The sequence below is a fragment of the Macrobrachium nipponense genome, chromosome 1, assembly GCF_015104395.2.
Source record: "Macrobrachium nipponense isolate FS-2020 chromosome 1, ASM1510439v2, whole genome shotgun sequence".
Lineage (NCBI taxonomy): Eukaryota > Metazoa > Arthropoda > Malacostraca > Decapoda > Palaemonidae > Macrobrachium > Macrobrachium nipponense.
The window spans coordinates 98,852,634-98,869,430 of NC_087200.1; the positions used below are offsets into that span (position 1 = coordinate 98,852,634).

General features: G+C 41.7%; 1 protein-coding gene across 6 annotated transcripts in view; it reads right to left on the minus strand.

Moving 5' to 3' along the window:
• LOC135219504 (E3 SUMO-protein ligase PIAS2-like) overlaps nucleotides 1–16,797 on the minus strand; it is a 322,344-nt gene that overhangs the window by 243,376 nt on the left and 62,171 nt on the right. The gene's annotated exons all lie outside the window — the stretch shown is intronic.

A 16,797-nucleotide genomic window follows, 5' to 3' on the forward strand; every position in this document is an offset into this window, starting at 1 on the left:
AAACAAATGTAACCCTTAATGCGTGCTAGGAATGGCAAGTCATCATTGCCAATTCAGTGGAACTTGATAGGGTCAACAACCAAGTGGACTATAGCTGCGGCCACCTTAGCCATGTTCAGACCCATTTTCAGAAAAAAATATTTTAACAAGTCCTGACACCGGAGATAAACACCAGTCACGAGTCATAGGTTGTGGGAGCAACACCTCAAGACCTCTACTTTCCTCTCGAAGTATGTGTTTTCTCTCAAAGTACAAAATGTCAAAATTTAGGATTAAACAGAGGTTAATGAAAGTCTAGCCATGCGCAGTGCAAACTTACCTCCATGACGCTTTCATAATTTTTACTTCACACACCTTACATGTAGAAGATTAACTCCATCTCGATGTTTACAGAGTCACTTGTGTCAATAAACTTTCCATTCCCTGTGCTAAATCGCACACCACTCTTACCCATGGAAGCTTTCAATGCAACAATCTTGAACGATGACGACGTTCGCCCTCGTGTCCTAGGAAAAGTCATGATTTTTTGGGAGGAAGAAGAGTGCGCTGGATAATTTTGAAATAAATACTTAAACATTAGTGTAAAAATATGAATTACATAAATGTATTACATATTCATGATCATTAATTTGAAAATATTTATCGTTGAAAAAGTAACTACAGTAGGGCCTTGATAATCGCGGGGGATAGGACCCAGAACCTCCCGTGTATGTAATACCCGTGTTATCCTGGTAACCCCCTCAAAAATTGCTTAAAACTGGCTACGTACTTTAATATTTAACCCACCCAAGACCACTATTCCAATGTTTATAACTGCCTACATTAGTTCAAACACCAAATATGTTTTCAACTATCACCTTAAACTAAATTCAAGACAGTTTCAAAGTTATTTTACAACATTAGCCTTAAAAATACACGTAGTAAGACGTTACTACTGTACATATGTAGCCTACTAGCCTAAGGATTACAGCTAGAAGACTACATATGCATGTGCTACCTATTACGTACTCACGTGGGCCTCTTTCCTTTTATAAGGAAAGAGAGGGAGAGAGGTATGAGAAATATCAAAATTATGTAAATCATATGGGTAATCAACAACTATGTTGATAAAGATGGCGATGATTTTGCAGTGCAATCGATGAATAATAAAGATAATGCTACCTGCAGCATGCAGCGAACATTTCTTCCCTTCTTCACAATACATGTTAATATATTACAGTAATAACCTTCATCTGATGTTTATTGTTTGTATGGTGTTTTTACGTTGCATGGAACCAGTGGTTATTCAGCAATATCTAATGTTTAGGCTTCTTTCCCATGAGAGAAAAAGAAACAGGGCTTTTGGATGCCACATAATGAACTCGTTTATATGGGTACAATTTAAAGAACGCGGCGAACAGGACTTCAATAACAACAAACAAATCGTGGGTAGGCCAGTGTTGCCAAATGGGAACAGCAATTTCTTGCTAAATTTTGCTCCATAAAGTGCTAAAAATTCACATCATACACAACAATGCAACCCAGCTAATTTCAACCGATCACTCTTTTTTCTATTCAAACATGTTTCTAACATAGTGTACTAGTACCATTACGTTACATGATTTCCTAATACTAATTTCGAAAACCTATTCTGTTTAATTCCTGAAAATGGCAAGGTTGGCAAGATTGTTCTTTTTTCTTACATGATATAACAAACATAGTAGAATAAAAGAAATATTCAACTTAACATTACAAAGATTTGATGTCAAAATACATATGCTAGATGTACAGTGGTACCTCGAGATACGAAATTAATCCGTTCCGAGGCGGCCTTCGTATTATGAGTTTTTCGTATCTTGGAACACATTTTACATGTAAAATGGCTAATCCGTTCCAAGCCCTCCAAAAACACCCCAGTAAATTATATTTCCAGGCCTAAAACACATGTTCTAGGGTTACGACGGGAAGAAATTAAGGATGACTCCAAAAAGGCAAAATACTGTACATACTTGAGTAATATTCAACTGCATGTAATGTTCAACCCCATTTTTACTGCATATATTAGGACTTTAGCATATGTCCCTTAGCAATAAGCCTAGCCTATGTTAGCGGTTGCTACTGTAGCCTAGTCTATGATTCTGACATCTAAACTTAAGAACTAAAAGCTTAGAATATGCCAATAAAAATGATATTGTCATGATACAATAAAGTTTTATACATACTTACCTGACAGATATATACTTAGCTATAGACTCCGTCGTCCCCGACAGAAATTCAAATTTCGCGGCACACGCTACCGGTAGGTCAGGTGATCTACCGCCCTGCCCTGGGTGGCAGGACTAGGAACCATTCCTGTTTTCTAATCAGATTTCTTCTCTTCCACCTGTCTCCTGCGGGGAGGCTGGGTGGGCCATTAATCGTATATATCTGTCAGGTAAGTATGTATAAAACTTTATTGTATCATGACAATATCATTTTTATACATTCAACTTCCCTGCCAGATATATACTTAGCTGATTAGCACCCATTGGTGGTGGGTAAGAGACAGCTAACTACTGAAATAGACAGGTAAACAACATATGTTGTAGGTATTAATAAACCTTGGTTCCTACCTGATTAGGCTGAAGACTTCGTGGCTACTGCCTAGGAGTCTGCTTCGCCTCAAGAGCCTCAGCGAGATATTGATCTATGGCTAAGAGTTCTTGTGGGTCTGCCAATGGGGTCTTATCCACTTACTCGGCAGAGCCTAAAGGCCTTTGTCATTGGGTGCTATTCCACTAACATGACAATACACCTTTGTTCAAGGAGACAACACTGATCCCGATTACCTGATCCTAACATCCATGTTAGTTCTAAGATTGCAAGGAGTTATCCCCGAACTCCTTACAAACAACCAAAAACTCGAAACATAAATACACATTCATTTATAACAAACAAACAAAAAAAAAATTTTGTACCCCCTACAGCAATGACACCAGCCGCCCGTGCGACATCAGTACGCTTGCTAATAGGAAACCAAGCACATATCTGGACAAGAGGGTTTATGTACATTAAAGATAAAATATTTTAAGGATCAGTCTTTGCTCCAAGACCCAGAACTGTATCTGCTGATACAAATGGACAGAGAGAAGCACTTTTCATAGGTCACTTTCACATCCTTCAGGTAATGAGATGCAAACACTGAATTGCATCTCCAATATGTAGTCTCAATGATATTCCTGAGAGACATATTCTTTTGAAACGCCCAGGGACGTTGCTACTGCCCTCTCACCTCATGAGTCTTAACCTTTAGAAGACCGAAGGATTCATCCGGGCAGTTCTTGTGTGCATCAGAAATCACGCTTCTCACAAAGAAGGCCAAGGCGTTTTTTAGACATGAGTCTTTTGGGGTTCTTCACAGCACAAACCAAAGACCTTGTTGACATCCTCCCATCTGTTTCTTTCTCTCTAAATAAAATTTAAGAGCTCTAACTGGACAGAGAGACCTCTCTGTCTCTCTGCCTACGATGTTAGATAGGCCTTTTACCTAAAAGCTTCTGGGCCAAGGTTTTGATGGGTTCTCGTTTTTTCGCCAGAAACAATGTCTGGAACGAACAGATAGCCGCATCTCCTTTGAATCCCACTGTGGAGTCCAGAGCGTGCAATTCGCTCGTCCTCTTGGCCGTCGCGAGAGACAACAGGAATAAACATTTCCTAGTGATGTCGCGGAAGGAAGCCAGATGTAGAGGCTCGAATTTATCTGAGGCAAGGAATTTCAGGACCACGTCCAGATTCCAACTAGGTGTTCTAGGAGATGCTGATTTCGAAGTTTCAAAGGACCGAATCAAATCATGTAGTCCTTGTTCTCTGCAATCTCTAGCCCTCGATTCCTGAATACTGAAGACAGCATACTTCTGTATCCTTGATTGTAGACACAGAAAGGTTTTCGATTCTTCTCTCAGAAAAAGGAGGAAATCGGCAATGTTAACTATAGAGGTACTGGAGGAGGACAGCTTCTTATTCTTACACCACCTCCTAAAGACTTCCCACTTCGATTGGTATACTCTTCTCGTTGAAGATAGCAGCGGCTCGAGCGATAGCGCCTGCAGCCTTGCGAGAAAATCCCCTCGCTCTGACAAGTCTTTCGATAGTCGAAAGGCAGTCAGAGCGAGACCGGGGAGGTTGTGATGAAACCTCTCGAAGTGGGGTTGTCTGAGTAGATCTGCTCTGCTTGGCAGAGATCTGGGGAAGTCCACTATCCACTCCAGTACCTCCGTGAACCATTCTTGGGCTGGCCAAAATGGGGCTATGAGGGTCAACTTCGTGCCCTTTGAAGCTACGAATTCCTGAGTACTTCCCCCAGGATCTTGAATGGGGGAAAGGCGTAGGCGTCTAGGCCCGACCAATCCAGGAGAAACGCGCCTATTGCAAAGGCTCTTGGATCCTCCACTAGAGAGCAAAAGATCTCTACTCTTTTGGAGAGGAACGTAGCAAACAGGTCTATGTGAGGCCTCCCCCACAGGGACCACAGACTTCGGCACACTTCTGTGTGTAGAGTCCACTCTGTGGGAGGACCTGATTCCTCCTGCTTAGCCTGTCCGCTCTCACATTCATTATCCCTTGCACAAATCTTGTGAGGAGAGTTATGCCTCTTTCCTCTGTCCAGGTTAACAGGTCTTTTGTTAGTTGATAGAGGGAGAATGAATGAGTCCCTCCTTGCTTGCGTATGTAAGCCAGAGCCGTGGTGGTGTCCGAGTTTATCTGAATCACCCCGCCTCTGACTATCTCCTCGAAGAATCTTAAGGCCAGGTGTATGGCTACTAGCTCTTTGCAATTGATGTGCCAGGACACCTGTTCCTTTGTCCAGGTGCCTGACACCTCCCTTGCTCCTAGCGTCGCTCCCCATCCCGACTCCGAAGCGTCGGAAAATAACACTTGGCTGGGGTTCTGCAGGGCAAGTGACACGCCTTCGTTCTTCTGTAGAGGAAGGATCCACCACTTTAAGTGATTTTTTATCTCTTGTGGAATCGGGAAAGTGTCTGAGAGTTGTCCTGTCTTCCAACTCCCACCACCTCTTTCAGGAAAACTGAAGAGGGCGAAGGTGAAGCCTCCCCAGAGAGAAGAACTTTTCTAGCGAGGACAGAGTCCCTAAAGGCTCAGATAATCCTCGCTGAAACTGCTCTCTCTCTCTCTAAGAAGCTCGAGATTCTTGACAAACCTCGAGTGATTCTCTCTCGCGAAGGAAATACCCGAAAACCCCGAGAATCCATCTGAATCCCCAGATAGGACCAAGTTCACGAGTAAATCCCAGAGATTCTACCATATTTCTTGTTTATCAACAGGTCCTCCAAGCACTGATTCTCCAACTTGGCCCTGATCAGCCAGTTGTCTAAGTAGAGGGAGATGTTTATTCCCTCTAGGTGAAGCCATCTCACTACATTCGCCATCAGGTTGGTGAAGACCTGTGGAGCTGTAGACAGGCCGAAACACAGAGCCCTGAACTGAAAAATTTTGCCTCCTATCATGAATCGAAGATATTTCTTTGACGAGTGGTGAAGGGGAACGTGGAAATATGCATCTTGCAAGTCCAGAGAGACAATCCAATCTCCTGGACGAAGTGCTGACATTAATGAGGCGGACGTTTCCATACGGAACTTCTTTTTCTGAACAAAGCGGTTCAGAGCGCTTACGTCCAGTACTGGTCTCCACCCCCCCGATGCCTTTGGTACTAGAAATAGGCGATTGTAAAATCCCGGGGAGAGTGGATCCTGTACAAGTTCAATGGCCTCCTTTTCCCACATTTGCTCCATCATTTGAAGGAGAGTATTTCTCATTACAGGGTCTCTGTGCCTCGCTGACAGTTCCCAAGGAGTAGAGGTTAGGGGAGGACTGTCTTCGAAGGGGATTATGTATCCTTTCTTTAGGACTGAAACTGACCAGGCTCCTGCAAAGTTCAGGAGTCTGGCGCCTACTGGTGCTTGGAGGATCATCAAGTCACTTTCCTTTCTTGAATGGCCTGAAGGAAGACCTTCCTCTCTTATCAAGGCTCTTCTTTCTGGAAGGGGGACGAGCCGTTGCACCTCCACGAAAGGGCTGCTGAGGAGGACGAGAGTCCTTTTTACTCGTCGACACTACAGGGCGACTCTTCTTAGAAGTTTGAACAAGGAGGTCTTGTGTCGCCTTCTCAGTTAGCGAGCGAGATATCTCTCTCACCAGCTGAGAAGGAAACAAATGGTCTGACAGAGGGGCGAACAATAACGCTGTCCTCTGGCTCGGAGAAACAGCTTTGGATAAAAGGGATCCATAAACTGATCTCTTTTTCAGAAGACCAGCTCCAAATAGGGAAGCAACTTCTCCCAAACCGTCTTGTACCGCCTTGTCCATGCAAGACAGGACGCTATGGAGAATTTCTGGGTTTTTAAGAAATTCCGGGTCCTTAGACTTATTAGCCAGAACTCCGAGAGACCAATCCAGAAAATTGAACACTTCTAAAGTGATGAAAAGTCCTTTAAGAAAGTGGTTCAATTCTGAAATGCTCCACGTAGATCTGACCGAGACTAAAGAGTGTCGTCTGGAGGAATCAACTAGATTAGCAAAGTCAGCGTCTGCCGATGCAGGAAGAGAAAGACCCATAGCCTCTCCTGTCCCGTACCAAATACCTCTCTTTCCAAGGAGTTTGGAAGGAGGCATGCAGAATACTGTTTTGCCCAACTCTTTCTTAGTGCCCATCCACGAATCCAAAGATTGGAGGGCCTTTTTCATTGAAATTGCTGGTTTCATTTTCAGGAAGGCCGAGGATTTCACAGTAGCCGTACTCGAAAAGAGAGAACGAGGAGAAGGAGGAGCGGCTGGACTAAGAGAGTCTCCAAACTCTTGCAGTAATAAGGAGGCTAAAGTCTTGTAATTCGAGTCTCTCTCATTTGTAGGAAGCTCATCATCAGACAACTCATCCAAACCCCGATCCGAAGAAGGAGAAATTCTCGTTTGGAGGAAGAGTCTTTCCAAGACCTCCTACGATCTGAAGGAGAGGTGCTTCTGTCTGGAGAAGTCTCATCGATTCCAGATACGAGTCTATTCGGATCTTGCCTCATGGAAGAATTCCGACTCCTGCCTCCTGCCTCCTGACTCCTGACCTCCTGACTCCTGGCTCTGGCTCCCTGGCTCCTGCCCTGGGGTGACTCCTCATCCTGGCTCTTGGCTCCTGCCTCCTGGGAGACTCCTGCCTCCTGGGGTGACTCTTCACTCCTGGCTGGCGCCAGACACCTGATCGGCTCCCTCGCAAACTGATATGAGTCTTGCGCTTGGATGACTCTTTAACGTTTGGTTGACTCCTCGCTCTTGCTAGGAGCCTCACTTCGGGAGGAGGAGAAGGAGGAGGGGAGGAGTCCATGGGCTCCACCTCCTGACTCCTTCTAACTACGGGTGACAATATGGCTCTTTTTGCCCTCTTAACCTCCGAAGGAGACTCCTCAGGGAAGCGTTCCGGGCTCGAGTCAATAGTCGGAGCCTTCCAACTCCTCTTCAGTGGTCGCGAGCGATCCGAATCCCTCCAATCACGTCTAGGAGACGAAGACCCCGACGATCAAAAACACTCACGCAGGACGCTTTTACAATAGCGATCCCTGGCAGTCTGGGGTGTCACAGAACCTGCTGAAGGGACACCTGATCGGTGGGGATTCTCCACAACCTCCTTACGGTTTTAGACATCCTTCTCCTCTGGGCATGTGAGCTTGGAGAGGTCTAGACCTGGGAGCGTTGTGGAGCCGACCAGATGCCCCCTCCACTACATGGGACACTCACATCACTGTCCACTGTAATATCACTAGCCTTACCTTGCAGAGCAGCCATTTTGTTTTCCATGATCTGAAGGCTGCTTTTAGATCCGCAAGTTCTTTTGCCAAATCTACAGGATCTGCGATAGGTGAAGAGGCTGAAAAGGAAGGAGAAGTAGCAATTCTTACAATTGGGGAAGATCCCAAAAACTAGGAACTAGTTCATCGATCTAGAACACTCAAACTTCTAGAAGAAGCTTCCTACTCTTTTTTTTTCTCTAACTTTTCACATAAGTAGTTAGATTCTTCCATTCTCTCTCACTCAAATTCTCACATTCTTTGCAAGTATTAGTGAAAGAAACATTCATACTCCCTGCAACCCTTGCATATGGTGTGAGAGTCTACCGAAGCTTTCGGCAACCTCACTTACAGCCTACATTCACACAACGTCTCACAACCATTCCAGCGTCAGACATTTTTAAGAAAAATCCAAAGCAAGTCCACAAAACAGTCCACAAAAGCGTATGCCAATCCAACAATCCAGATACGTCACCAAAAGTCGGTCAAGAAGATCAATTGCCGGTGAAAAAAAGAAAATCCAGTCAAGAGGAACAACAACAATGTTGATGGTCCGGGCGACAGAAGAAATTCTGATTAGAAAACGGGAATGGTTCCTAGTCCTGCCACCCAGGGCAGGGCGGTAGATCACCTGACCTACCGGTTAGCGTGTGCCGTGAAAATTTGAATTCTGTCGGGGACGACGGAGTCTATAGCTAAGTATATATCTGGCAGGGAAGTTGAATGTATATAAATTGATATTTGTTAAGATAAAATAAAGTTTGTTCATACTTACCTGGCTGATATATATATAGCTGTATTTCTCCGAAGTCCGACAGAAATTTCAAAACTCCCGGCACACGCAGTGGTCGGCCAGGTGGTTAGTACCCATTCCCGCCGCTGGGAGGCGGGAGTCAGGAACCATTCCCATTTTCTATCCAGATTTTCTATTCCCACTGTCTCCTGAGGGGAGGGGGTGGGTACTTTGATTATATATATCTGCCAGGTAAGTATGAACAAACTTTTATTGTATCTTAACAATATCATTTTGTTTCATGAAACTTACCCGGCAGATATATATATAGCTGAATCACACCTTTGGAGGTAGGGAGAGACAGAAAAGGATTTTTGGAACAACATTACATGCAGATGATAGACATCTGTTCTTTACCTGTTAGCATAGTTGACTTCGTGATTACTGTCACCCAAGTCTGCTATTGCTTTACTAGTCTCCAGCAAGGTAGTGACCTGTATAGCTGGTGAGTTCTAGATGATCTGTCAACGGGAGCGTGACCCCAATGTGACTAGACCATTTTGACCATACTATGAGGCAACAAAGCAAAAACCACCACCTGACCAGCCTAACAAATTTAATTCCCACATTAATTAGGCTAAAGGAAAGGAAGTCCGGCTCCGGCGGGCGACCTTACAACCATAAATCAAAATAAACCTTTAAAAAAAACTCACCTACCCCCCCGGAAGTGAACGTTCGTGAGCTTCAAATACGCTGTTCATCTCAGGCTCATGAAGGCACTTTTTAGGTGAGTGTTTCACAAACTTCCAACAAACTTTTTTTTCACATACTTAGGACGTCAATGATAATGTAACTCGATATACAGTAAATTATGCGTTTTCTCATTGATTTTAGACCTGTCACATGCAGAAATATAGTGATGCACAAAAATCGTAATATTATAGTGTACAAAAACATGCACAAAACCTATTTTTCACCTTTCGAGGGACATTAAAGGTTTTTTTTTTTTTCCATTTCTTAAAAAGACTTCCTTTATTAATTGTTGTTTTAAACATTCGTTCTCATTTGGTGAGCAAACGACAGCATATAGAGTACTGAAATATGTTTATAAAAGCCCAAAATGATACAGCAATTATCTGTGATCGAGAAATTTGAACTGTGTGGGAAATGGTCACCAAATGCCGCCACCAGATGTCTCTGCAGCAGCGTAAACAAATTGGCGGGCCGCACGAACTGAATTTGTTTGACAAAGTGGCTGAATTAAATTTACATGCAAGTGCAGGTCAGCTGATATAGATACCCCTACGACGACTTGAGAAAGCCAGGGCCCATAGGTAAGTGATAGCAGCTTATGCCATTATCTTTCACTATCATTTCCAGGCCCATAGGTAAGTGATAGCAGCTTATGCCATTATCTTTCACTATCATTTTATAGTATATCCCTATAGAAATATGAGAGAAAAGTAACGTTAGTCTAGGTGGGAAATAATTCTGCATTCTCTTTGGGGAATTGAAATACCAGCGACTCTAGGAAGAGTTGCTTTTGTTGTAAGGGTTTTAATGTGAGCAAACCTTTGGGCTGGACTAAAATTGGCGAGAATATATGCTGCACAAGGTGACAAGGTCTCAGCCAAAAATTAAGTAAACCTATAGCTACTACTACTAGCTACCTAGGTACCTAATTTATGGCGTCCTACGGCCGTCCCCGGCTAAGTAATTAAGTCAAGGGGTGTGAGGAAGAAGCTCCCACCTTTAAAGGGGGTATGGGGGTAAACCCCCCATCTAGGTAATGCTTGATTGACGCAGAGGTTAGGCTAGGCTAGTGCACCCAAAACCCCCAATTTCCCATAAGGCCCCCAAGCTTGTTGGGTGGTTATAGAATAAAGGGTTACGTCCTATTTTACAGACCAAGGTTTTTTTCCATTTTTTTTTTTTTTTTTTTTTTTTTTTTTTGTTTTTTTTTTTTTTTTTGTTTTTTTTTTTTTTGCATAGATAAACAAAATAAAAAGTTGGTAACTTGGTGATTCTTACTAGGCTATTAAGGCTGTTCAAGCTTATAAAAAAAGTAGACTCCTAAAGTTAAGACAGAGTGCCAGAAATTGGAAACTCTGGTACCGGAGGACAATTTTCAACTTCCAATTGAAATTTGAGGTGCTGGAGGGTCTGCCCCACTTGAATTTCTTTAAACAATATGTAAAATAATATCAGAAAGCTGTCTTTTTAAATGACATAATTCAGAAATTGTGAATTTCCGGAAGACGTCTCAAAAACATCTTTAATGCACCACTGAGTTAAGGAGAATACCTAAGGGTTAAGGGTAAAGAATGTAGAATCCTCTTAAATTTCTTTATGTAGAACTAGTATAGTCTGACTTAGTATTTGGCTTATTTAACTTAACCTTCATAAATTTACAATAAATCAGCATTTTAATGATAACATGGGCTATGTTGATTAGATTAAGTAATATTAGGTTAGGTTGTATTTATTTGCATTAATGGTCAGTGGATCCCGCATTCTTAACCCTTACCAATAGTATATAGAATGCATAGATACTAGGCTAGTCATTAAGTGAGGAAATATCAAATAGCATAAATAATTTTGTTTAAAGTTGCCTCCAGTCCAAGTAATGCTTAATTGACCAGAGGTCAGGTTAAGCATTATAGGTTAGCCTAGTATACAAAATGTAGTTTTTTCTCTCTCTCTCTACACTAACCTAACCTATAATGCTTAACCTAACCTCTGTGTCTGTAAAGCATTATTTGGACACTAAATTTTGTGTACTAGCGTAACCTATATTGCTTAACCTAACCTCCACTTTATAAGCATCATTATTTTCTTTATTAGACATTTCATCCCTTACTGACTCTTATCTACGCATTCTGTACACTATTCTCCTTAATTTTAGACAACTATTTATAAGCTCATGTGGCTCTAAAAGTAAGAATTACCCAAAAGTTTTTTTTTTTATGGAAAACAGAAAATAAGGCATGAAGTATTCCCTAGAGGTACCCTTTCCTTGCTGGAGGACCTCTAGCATTGAAAGAAAAGTAATGGGTGATGTTAGTGCAATTAGTGTATGAGGAACAGATATTCATGGTAAATATTGAGAAAGGGATTGGTTCTAGTCCCAAATAATTTTTTAAAAAACTCATTGTAGGTTTCAATGCTGTGATAATATTACCTTTACATGTTTATGAAATATGATAAAGCACTCTATTTGTAAAACAAATGCAAAAAATAAATAAATAATTCAGACCTGTAATTGGACGGTAGCAGCAAATCAGCGTTTGGCTTACAAACTCACCTGGGCTATTCCCTTTTGCACAGTTCAGGATAAAATGAATGAGGTATAGCTTCATATTTTTCTCAGGGTCTGCAAGTTCATTATCTTATTACAGTATAATGGACTGAGTAGTGAGTTACCAGAACAGTTAATTTATTATATCTTGTGAAATTTCATAGCCCTACCCTATATTGTACTGGTATATTCATGTATATTATTTTTTGTTAATCAGTTGTTACTAATAAGGTGCTATTAACATGGAATTAAAGATTTGCAAAATCAGTTCAAAAACACTGTAGGCTACAGTAACACTAAAATACCTAATGTGAGAGAGAGGGAAAACTACATATATATCAACCTTTTTCAGGATGCGACTTGAATTGTTTGTGGAGGTTGAGGCATGGCTGAATTGTGTCATGGCATCTGGTTGAAAAGGTGGAACTTTACCACAGTCAGTTTTTGGCAGCTATTACCGCTTCAGTGAAAATTATGAGGAAGAAATCAATGACTCCACAGAGGAAGGGAGATGGAAGTGTGCGCGTCCAAATTATGTTTTATATATATATATATATATATATATATATATATATATATATATATATATATTATATATCTATATATATATATATATATATATATATATATATATATATATATATATATATATATATATATATATATATATATATATATATATGAGTGTGTGTGTGTGTGTGTGTGTGTATATATATATATGTATCTACATATTAGCATATTTTATAAGGTTTATTTCATGTATATTTTCAGTGTTTGTACATGCATATATCTGTTACCAAAAGAAATATAGAAATAAAACCAAAACAAATGGTTCATGCGCTTGGCGGGATGTGATATATTTGAATCTTTCATCTTTTGTTTGTATCATTCAAAGTGGTTGCAGTCTTCAGTATGGTACAGACTATTTTATGTGTGTGTGTTTTATAAAAAATAGCTGTCCATTAGCACAAGTCTCATGTGTGTATTTATGTATATACATATATACTTTTTATACTGTAATTTTTTTTTTTATGGAATGAGGTGGTTATTACTGAGGTAAGAATCGAGTGCATTTGTAGGTTATTTATATACAAAATAGAGGCCACAGTATTTGACTATTTACTTGTACAGTGTTAGTCCTCGCTGGAACATGTCAGTGCAAAATAAATGATAAGCAAGATTAAAACTTTCATTCTCCTGAGTTATTATTTATTGTAAGGTATATGAACTTTCATTTTATGGTTTGAAAATTATTATTCAAAGCTATTGCAATGGTTCATGTAAACCTTGTAAAACATAGTTTCAGGGTCTCTATAAGGATTGTTTAATATCCTTACAACGTTTGTTTAAAGCAGTTAAAAGGTGTAATTATGAGGCATTTATAAAAGCCTATTTAGGTTCTGTACAGGATTGTACAATGTATATTAAAAGCAGTTAATAGGTAATTATGAGGCATTTATAAAGCCTATTTAAGGTTCTGTATGGGCTTTTTGAAGGTTTATACCATGATTTTTTGAAGCTCTTTCAAGGCTTTTATTGAGGTTTATTTCAAGCATATTTAAGGCTTGCACAAACCTAAAAGTGTACACGAAAACGGGTACTTTTTAGGTGTATCTCAAGCACTTTTTAAGTTTGGGGCTTAAAGTTCGCAAGCTTGTAAAGTACGTTCGTCTGATGTCCTATGAACATTCATTTTCTGGGGGGGTACCCATTTTCTACAGAGTAGGATGAGAACTACTTCCTGCCCCCAACAAAGTATCTGCGGCGACGTATGGTCCAAGCGCATAACAGTTTTCGTATGTCGTCTTCACATCCCGCAGGTAGTGTGAAGCGAACACAGAGTTGCTGCGCCAAAACGTGGCACTCAGAATGTCATTGAGTGCCATATTCTTTTGGAAGGCTACCGAGGTAGATATAGCCCTCACTTCGTGGGCATTCACTTTCAACAGCTTAATATCACTGTCTTCGCAAGATGAATGCGCCTGTCTAATGGTGTCCCTCAAGAAGAATGCCAGAGCATTCTTCGACATAGGTAACTCTGGTCTCTTGACGAACACCATAAGTTGTTAGAAGGACCTCGACATTCCTTCGTTTTCCGCAAATAAATAAACTTTAGAGCCCTGACAGGACACAGGACTCTCTCTGGTTCTCGTCCAATGATTTCCCCCATACCCTTAATCTCAAAACTTCTGGGCCAAGGGTTGGAAGGATTCTCATTTTTAGCTAGAAACGTCGGGCTTAATGAGCAGACTGCATTATGGCCCTTAAATCCAATATGCTTGCTAAAAGCTTGAATTTTGCTAACCCTCTTCGCCGTCGGCCAGAGCGGTTAGGAAAAACAGTTTTTCTTAGTAAGATCTCTTAACGATGCATTTTGAAGCGGTTCAAACCGACCTGGACATTAGGAATTTAAGGACTACGTCCAAATTCCAAGACGGTAATTTAGGTTGAGGAATCTTGTAGTTTTGAAAGACCTTAATAGATCGTGAATGTCTTTGTCATTTGCCAAATCAATTCCTCTATGTCTAAAGGACTACAGATAGCACACTTCTCGTAGCCTTTGATTGTCGAGACCGCAAGCTTCAAGTCGGTTCTTTAGGTAAAATAAAAAGTCCGCTATTTGGCTCACAGAGGTCGTGGTAGAGGAAATGCCCTCTTCCGTTCTGCACCAACTCCTAAATGTAGCCCACTTTGACTGGTACACTGCAAGAGTGGAAGCCCTTCTTGCATTGGCAATAGCTCTTGCCACAGGTCTTGAAAAACCTCTCGCTCTGGCCAACTTTTTGATAGTCTGAAAGCAGTCAGACTCAGAGCGGGGAGGTTTTTGTGGTACCTCTCGAAGTGGGGCTGTTTGAGTAGATCTGTCCTCGAAGGCAGTGTCCTCGGGAAGTCTACTACGAAGGACATGACCTCTGTGAACATTCTTTTGTCGGCCAGTAAGGGGCGATTAACGTCATTCTCGTCCTTTTCTGAAGTCGCAAATTTTCTCATCACTTCTCCCAGGATCTTGAACGGGGGGGGAAAGGCGTACAGATCCATCCCTCTCCAGTCCCACGTCTACTAGAGGACGTCCCCACAACTTCCACAGCTCTTGGCACACCTCCTGATGTAGAATCCACTCGGTCGGCACAGTTGACCTTGCCGACTAAGGAGATCCGCATGGACGTTCTCCACGCCTGCAACGAATCTCGTCAGAATCGTTAAGTTTTGTGTTTTCGCCCACAACAAGATCTCTCTCGCTAGGTTGAACAATGATCGAGAGTGAGTCCCTCCTTGTTTTTTTAGTACGCCAGAGCTGTGGTGTTGTCCGAAATTTATATGAACTATCTTGTGTGAGACTTTTGTCTTCGAACAATTGCAGAGCTAAGTATATGGCCGCTAGTTCTTTGAGATTTATGTGCCAGTACACTTGTTCCCCTCTCCAGGTGCCTGACACTTCTTCCCCCCCAGTGTAGCTCCCCACCCCGTGTTGGATGCGTTGGAGAACAACATTAGGTCGGGGCTCTGAAGTTTGAGGGATACTCCTTCCGAGTAGTTTTTTAAAGGTCGAGCCACACTTTAGGTGATCCTTTACTTCTCTCGGAATTCTTAAAATTGCTTCTAAACTTTTCTTTGTCCTTCCAATTCTCTTTCAGGAAAAAACTGGAGAGGTCTGAGATGTAGTTCTTCCCAAGGAAACAAACTTCTCCAGCGAGGAAATGGTCCCCAGCACTCATATCCATTCCCTCACCGAACATGATATTGTTAAGATACAATAAAGTTTGTTCCAATACTTACCTGGCAGATATATATATAGCTGTATTCTGAAGTCCGACAGAATTTCTCAAACTTACGACACCACGTAGTGGGAGTTGGGTGGTTAGTACCCATTCCCGCCACTGGGAGGCGGGTATCAGGAACCATTCCCATTTTCTATCAGATTTCTATTTCCACTGTCTCCTGAGGGGAGGTAGGTGGGTACTAAAAAAAAATATATATCTGCCGGTAAGTATGAACAAACTTTATTGTATCTTAACAATATCATTTTGTTCATGAAACTTACCTGTCAGATATATATAGCTGAAAATCCCACCTTTGGCGGTGGAGAGACAAAAAAGGATTTTAGGAAACATATAAATGTAAGATGATTGACATCTTGGTTCCTTACCTGTTTAGCATAGCTGACTTCGTGATTACTGTCACCCAAGCCTGCTTCTGCTTCACTAGAGTTACCAACAAGGTAGTGACCTGTGTAGTTGGTGCGCTCTAGATGATCTGTCAACGGGGTCGGGACCAGGGGGGGACAATGTGACTAGACCATGACCATACTTCTGAGGGCAACGAGGCAAAAACCACCACCTAAGTTAGCCTAACAAAAAACTCCCATATACCAAAGGCTAAAGGAAGGGACGACCGTACTCGGCGGCCGACCCTACAACCATAAACATTGCAAATATTAAAAACTCACCTACCCTTTTCTATGGGAAAGGATGAGTGCTACCTCCTACCCCCCAAAATAGTGTCTGCGTCGACGTATGGTCCAAGAGAGTAACAGTTTTCATAGTCGTTCTCACCTCCCGAGTAGTGCGAGGCGAACACTGAGTTACTCCTCCAAAAAGTAGCGCTTAAAATGTCTTTAAGAGCCATGTTTTTCTGAAAGGCTATTGAGGACGAAATAGCCCTCACTTCGTGTGCATTAAACTTTTAACAGCTTAAAAGTCACTGTCTTTGCAAGAAGAGTGCGCTCCTTAATGGTGTTTCTTAAAAAGAATGCCGGTGCATTCTTGGACATGGGCATATTTGGTCTCTTGACCGAACACCATAAGTTCTCCGCAGAACCTCTACAATCCTTCGTTCTACGAAGATACTCTCTAAGAGCCCTAACAGGACACAGGACTCTTTCTGGCTCTTGACCAATGATCTCTGCCATACCCTTGATCTCGAACGTTTTAGGCCAAGGATTGGAAGGGTTTTCGTTT